The sequence below is a fragment of the Barbus barbus genome (genome assembly GCF_936440315.1).
Source record: "Barbus barbus genome assembly, chromosome: 50".
In the NCBI taxonomy this organism is placed as follows: domain Eukaryota; kingdom Metazoa; phylum Chordata; class Actinopteri; order Cypriniformes; family Cyprinidae; genus Barbus; species Barbus barbus.
In genome coordinates, this window is record NC_136728.1 from 5,713,070 (window position 1) to 5,719,866 (window position 6,797).

Here is a 6,797-nt window from a genome sequence, read left to right on the forward strand (position 1 = left end):
TACTATTATTGATTTAAATGGTTTGCATTTACAATATTTGATTTACACAACTTTGACGATCTAGACATACAATTAACCTAAAATTTCAAAATCTTTACAAATGTTAGTTGCATTTTAACGCTTTATCTCCTTAACTGTCTGCTCTTTTTTATTGCCCTTTTTACCTATCAAATATTTTATTAATCAACATTTGAAAGCTTAAACACTCAAATTTCATCCTCTGAAAACCGTTTTAAAATCGGACATTGTGTTACAATAGAAATGATACTAGAAAAATTGACCCATGTCAAGTGTATTACAAAATTTACTATACTATTTTACAATCAAAACTTTCTAAAATTATATTGGAAATGTCTGAGTCTCAAGGTTCCATATTTGACCCTGGAGCACAAAACCAGTCTTAAGTCGCTGGGGTATATTTGTAGCAATAGACAAAAATACATTGCATGGGTCAAAATTAATAATAATTTTATAATAATAATAATAATTCATTACATTTATATAGCGCTTTTCTGCTTTTCTAAGCACTCAAAGCGCTCTACATTGTGAGGGGTGGTGTCTCCTCGTCCACCACCAGCTAAAAATCATTAGGATATCAAGTAAAGATAATGTTCCATGAAGATATTTTATCAATTTCTTACTGTAAATATCAAAACTTAATTTTTGATTAGTAATATGCTTTGCTAAGCACTTAATTTGGACAACTTTAAAGGCGTTTTTCTTAATATTTTGATTTTTTTTGCTCCCTCAGATTCCAGATTTTCAAATAGTTGTATGGTTTGTTGGGATCGGACAGTATTTGGCTGAGATACATCAATGGAAAGATTATTTATTTAGCTTTCAGATGATGTATACACCTTAATTTTGAAAGATTGACACTTAAGACTGGTTTTGTGGTCCAGGGTCACATATGGTGGTTCTTTTGTGATAAGTAATATTTTGACATAAATTTATATATATTAAATAAATAAATGAAGTTTGGGTGTCACCCAGTGGTTATTTGTGGTATAATGCCTAAATAAAATGTATAGGATCCTCAATTTTTCTTATAACATCTTCAGATTTGGAACATAACTTTAAACATATGGAATTAATTTTATACCAATTTTAGATTCAAATGTATGTATATATATATAGATCTTGAACTGAACTCGCACGAAAATGTCCATTATTGCTGAAGTGAAAAATGAAAGTATTAAAACAATGATCTAGAAGTTAGTTTACTGTAATATAAATGTACTATACTAAATATACTTTTTTTATTATTGTAAACACTTATATAAATATATATTGAAAGTTCATTTCAAGATCTGTATGTTCTTTAAAGCAACAACGAGGTTTACATGTTGCAATGTTTGTTTATAAAAATACATTTTCAGTTTACATCTTGATTTATTATTTTTTTTTAAAGTGGTTTTAAGTGATTATTTGAATATAAAATCATTTGAATTCATCCTGCGTTGCTCTGGCTGAGAACCACTCCTCTAAACACACATACTGACTGAATGCATATTCTATAAGGTAACTAACTTACTTCAGCCAGCGTTGTGACCGAGTGTATCTTCTTTTTGTCTGTTACAATGCTGTGAATAATGTCAGCAATGGACAACCCGATGGACCATGACCTCTGACCTCTGAGCCTTTGAGCATCTCTAACACCCTGAGAACATATCAAACAGTTCACACTTCATAATGCAGTAACAAAGCATAAATTAACTATTTATTAAATGAAAAATATCTGGATGCTGATCATATAAACCAGGGGTGGGGAACGTTGATCCGGGAGGGCCGGTGTTCCTGCAGAGTTTAGCTCCAACCCTAATCAAGGTCTTCAGGATGCAGTTAGGTTTTTTTTTCCAGGGTTTTTCAGGGTTGGAGCTAAACTCTGCAGGAGAGTGGCCCTCCAGGATCAACGTTCCCCACCCCTGATATAAACCCATACCTGTCCATTAATCGTTTGGTGAAGTTGGACACTGGAGTTAACGCTTGTAGCTGGTCAGTTCCTGGCCCCATATTACCCCACAATGTCACTGATACACAACCAGAGAGAGCCGTCACATTTCATATTTAAATCCAGACTCTGACTTCAGAACATTAATGCACACTTGAGGTCTTAATATGACCATGATGCAAATTGTTAGCAATTTAAACTTTATCTAGAATGAAGGTCATTGCACACCGAGTCAACATTTTTTTTCTCTATTGTACTTGTTTTCTTTCATTAAAAAAAAAAATAAAACTTTGTGTACTGCGTGATTTGTAATAGCGCTTGCATGTTGTTGCTCTTTTGTTGGTTTTGATTGCTTCTATTGTCCTCATTTGTAAGTCGCATTGGATAAAAGCGTCTGCTAAACGAATAAATGTACATGTAAATATTTGCACGTTAAAACATAAATATGTTCACAATCCAATCACGTTTACACACTGCCTCTGAAACTTTCGTCCGTCATAAAAAAAAAAAAAAATTCAGATCAGGTTTGATTTTCTGCGCTTTCTCATCCGTAGCAAGCATTGTGATAGGAAATTATGACGAATACATGTTTATGTTGTAAAAAGGACAAATATCTGAACTCATAACATGTCTGTTTCTTCTTGTTTTAAACATGGACTAATTTTGTTCAATTTCTTGTATCTTCAGTTTGCATCTCAAATAAATGCATCTCGATTTAAGAATGTTTTGTATTGGAAAACAAAACTGAAGAAGATATTCATTGTTTTTTTGCATTGCATGTGATATTACATGCCATGAATTTATAGATTTAAGACTTTCTGCACCTATGTTAAGACTTGAATTTGTGGAAGGGCAAATGAAGAGTTTTTAAGACCAGCAGAAACCGTCGACTCACCCTTGCTCTCGGAGAGTTCTCCAATGATCCAGACCTGCTTGCCGTTGCTATTCGCCACCAGTGAATTGTTGATGGTATAAGACAGTCTCACCGAGTCCAGATTACACCTGAGTGGGCAGAAGATGACTCTGTCTCCAGGCAACATGTGTCATGATGCCCACTGTGGACATAAAGGTCAAAAGGTCACATACATGGTCTGTCTGTTAGATTTTAGACGAGAGATTGCTTGTTAAATTGTGGAACATTCACTATAAGAATAGAACTATTATTAAAAAAAATAAATAGGGCCAGTTCCTGTTGTCTTTAAGCAGAAGCTGAGCAAGAAGATGATGAGTCTATATAGGCTATTATCATTAACAAAAACTATTTAACTATTAAAATGGTACTTTTTTTTGTTGTAAAAAAAAAATTACAAAAAAAAAAAAATCATCTGGCTGTTAAGGCAACATTTCTTAACTTCCTTTAAGTTGAAGTACTAAAAAAAAAAAAATAAGAAAGAAAATCTAGTATTTATTTATTTGTTCTGTCATTTTTACTACCTATTTTTATATGTATATAACAAATTACAAAAAAAAAAAATCCTTTTTAAATTATTAATTTCAAATAAAATTAAATTCAAAATAAACAAAAACTATAATAATATCTAATACATTACTATTAATCTTAACACAATGAAGTGCTAAAATTATTAATATTATTTCTAGAATGTAATTTGGATATTAATGTAATTTTGATATAAATAAGTCTGATTTAAAAACAAAAATAAAGTATACAATATCTTTAAGGGTTAATTCCACATGTATGAAAAAACTGAAAGAAAATATTAAACAGACAAAAATAAATATAAAATCAATATTTTCTGTAATATTTGAATGAGAAACAGTGGTTACCGCGAACTAAACTTAAAAATAATAAGAAACATTACAAACATTTTTAAACAGTTCTCTGTATTTGAAATAAAGACAAAATTAAATAAAATAGAAATATTAGATTAAAAACTAAATATAATTTTATATTATTTTAATCTAAATATATAAAAAAAAAATAAAGCATAAAAACAATTACTGAAACTAAAATTTAAATAAAAATTAAAAAAATAACTGTATATAAATAATACTAAAATAACACTAACGGGAATTTGAAAATGTGTCTAAGTGTCATGAAAATGATCATAATGTAAAAAATGAATTAAAAAAATCTTCTTATGCACTGTATTATTTCCTTTGATTTTGGGGTGAAATATGACCCAGACGTGGATATATATTGTTAGATTCTCCCTTGATTTTACTTTGCTTAAAACTGCTTGACCTGTTCTTTCCATAGTAAAACTGAGGATATTTTCCAAGTGTGGTAATGTGTTAAATGTGGTGAAGAAATGCACCTTCTGAGACCTCGACCTTTGGTAAACTGAAGATCTCCAAATCCATTGTGCCACCTTTGGTTGAATTGTCAGGCATGTCAATAAAAACCAGTCTATCAAAAGACATATACGTAGTTACTTTTGCCATAATACTCAACACAGTAGCGATTGCCAAATCTCCTCCGCCAATCACTGAGACCTTAACCTCCTGATCAAGCCGACTTCCACCTATAAGAGCAGCTGCAGATCAATTATGATTTGAATTCATTAAAGCAGTCCTCTACATGCGCAGCTGCATATTTTCATGTCCAACCTTCTTTAAGGGTGAGATTTGACACGTAGGCCAGCAGATTGTTGGGATCGTCGCCCTATGCTGAAGATTTGGTGCCCAGTGGAGGTTCCTCCTCAAACTTGGCGATCATCTCTGCAAGAAGCCCATTCACAGATGACTTTGGCTACAACAATGACATTTTTTTACTATTATTTGTATATCATTTTAATTACACATTTTATTTTTTATACACTACAGGTCATAAGTGTGCGATAATTAATTTTTTTTAATGGTTTTGCTAAACAAGGCTGCATTTATTTGATCAAAAATGCAGTAATATTTTCCATGTCATTTATTTCTGTGATGCGCAGCTGAATGTTCAGCATCATTTCTCCAGTTTTCAGTGTCACATGATCTTCAGAAACCATTCTAAGATGTTGATTTGCTGCTTATCCATTATTATCGGTGTTCAATTATCAAAAAAAAGTTGTATTATTATTAATGTTATTTAAAACAGCTTTTGCTACTTAATATTTTTGTGGAAATCATTCAACATTTTTGGAAAAGAATAAAAAATTGAAAGAAAATCTAAATAAATTAATAACCATTCACATTAAATTAATCAGGTTACAGTAAAGTCATTCATAATAACGTTATAAACTATTTATATTCAAAATAAACGCTGCTCTTTTGAACTTTCTATTCATTAAAGAAAGAAAAAAAATATGGTTTCCACAAAAATATTACGCTGCAAAACTGGTGATGATTTTCATAATAAGAACTATTAATCATAATTAAGTACCAATAATAACTGATAGCAATTGAGCAGCAAATCATAATATTAGAATGATTTCTGGAGGATCATGTGACACTGAAGACTGGAGTAATAATGCTGGAAATACAGCATTACATCAATAAACATATTACATTTTAAAATATATTCAAATGTTTTTTTTATTACTGTAATAATATTTAACAATATTGCTGTTTTTACTGTATTTTTAATCAAATAAATGCAGAGCATAAGATATTTGAAAATAAATTATATTTATCTATATATAAATACAAATATATATTATTTAAATAAATTATACATTTAAATAAACTCATTTTATTTAAAAAAAATATTTGTAATCTATATAAAATCGAAACTATTTTGCATATACTGTAAATCATTTCAGTCAAGAAGGGTTTGAGGTCGTCTCACATGGTCCCAGTTGTGCAGGCCCGGCAGGTGTATTCTGCCCTTCGAGTCGACGTGTTTACCCTCCCGTATAAGCATGCTGGACGTGGGTCTCAGGAAGCAGATGGGAGGCGTGAAAGGAAAGGAATCCAAGAGCCACAGCAGGATGGGCAGGTTATAAGCACTCCCTGTGAATACATTACCATCCACCCACACACACACATAAATCAAGGCTCTTCTGAGCAATTACCAACTACTGTATTTCTAACATGGTTCAAATAAACCAGACATGCATAGAGTCTCACCTTGATACCCGACTGGGATGTTACCAACCAGTTTGAGCAGATCCTTCTGGAAACTGTCACTAGATGCTGTTTCAAATCATGCATACAATAATCTGATATATCAAATTCATATTATAAACTAATATATTTGATGCAGTATTTTAATATCAAATGTAAGGAATTAAACTCCGAAGGTAGTTTCATCATCAGAATGACTTACTGTATGTCCCAGATATTAATTTCATATCAGGCTGAAGGCGAGACACTTTCTGTAGCTCTTTAATGGCAACATCGCGAAATTTATACTGGTAGGAAAACAAATAATCCAGATTTAAATGCTGAGAGGTGAACGTGCTCTTTAAGAAATCTCAAACAGGTTTAACCAGTGTCTATCATCAGCATTAATGCATGAACTAGTTAAGATTATGAGAGCGAGCATGAGTTACTCACTTAGAGAGAACTTTCTTCACAGATTCCGAGTTGAAATCCATGATCTCGGTTTAATTAAGACCGAGAATGCAGGTGCGGCTCAATCTCAGCCGAAGAATGAAGTTAAACTTCTGCAAACGCTTCCCATCTTGCTGCAGCCTGCGGTGGACATCCGACCCCGCCCACATCCAAGCGTGACGTCACAAGCCACGCCTATGTCCAAATACGTCACATACTTATTATTTTGAAACAGGAAAAAGCATCGACACGAAGATAAGTCTAATTGTTTGCAAACCGCTAAAAATAAGTTTGCTGTGTTGGTAAGTAAAAAAAAAAAAACATATTTTGTCTTTATACTTTAATGTGTGCGTCGTTTGTGTGCATGTGTGTAAACAGTTCAGCATGCTTATGTGTTTTCAACTGT

General features: G+C 31.9%; 1 pseudogene across 1 annotated transcript; it reads right to left on the reverse strand.

Annotated features, from left to right (window-relative positions):
• Nucleotides 1–1,440: 1,440 nt before the first annotated feature.
• On the reverse strand, nucleotides 1,441–6,435 carry LOC306868316 (ubiquitin-conjugating enzyme E2 variant 3-like; annotated as a pseudogene). The gene is made up of 9 exons: nucleotides 6,395–6,435; nucleotides 6,165–6,249; nucleotides 5,966–6,031; nucleotides 5,685–5,848; nucleotides 4,520–4,661; nucleotides 4,228–4,434; nucleotides 2,847–3,006; nucleotides 1,943–2,030; nucleotides 1,441–1,660 (listed from the first exon to the last, which is right to left on the reverse strand). The product of its transcript is annotated as a ubiquitin-conjugating enzyme E2 variant 3-like (transcript).
• Nucleotides 6,436–6,797: the final 362 nt, after the last annotated feature.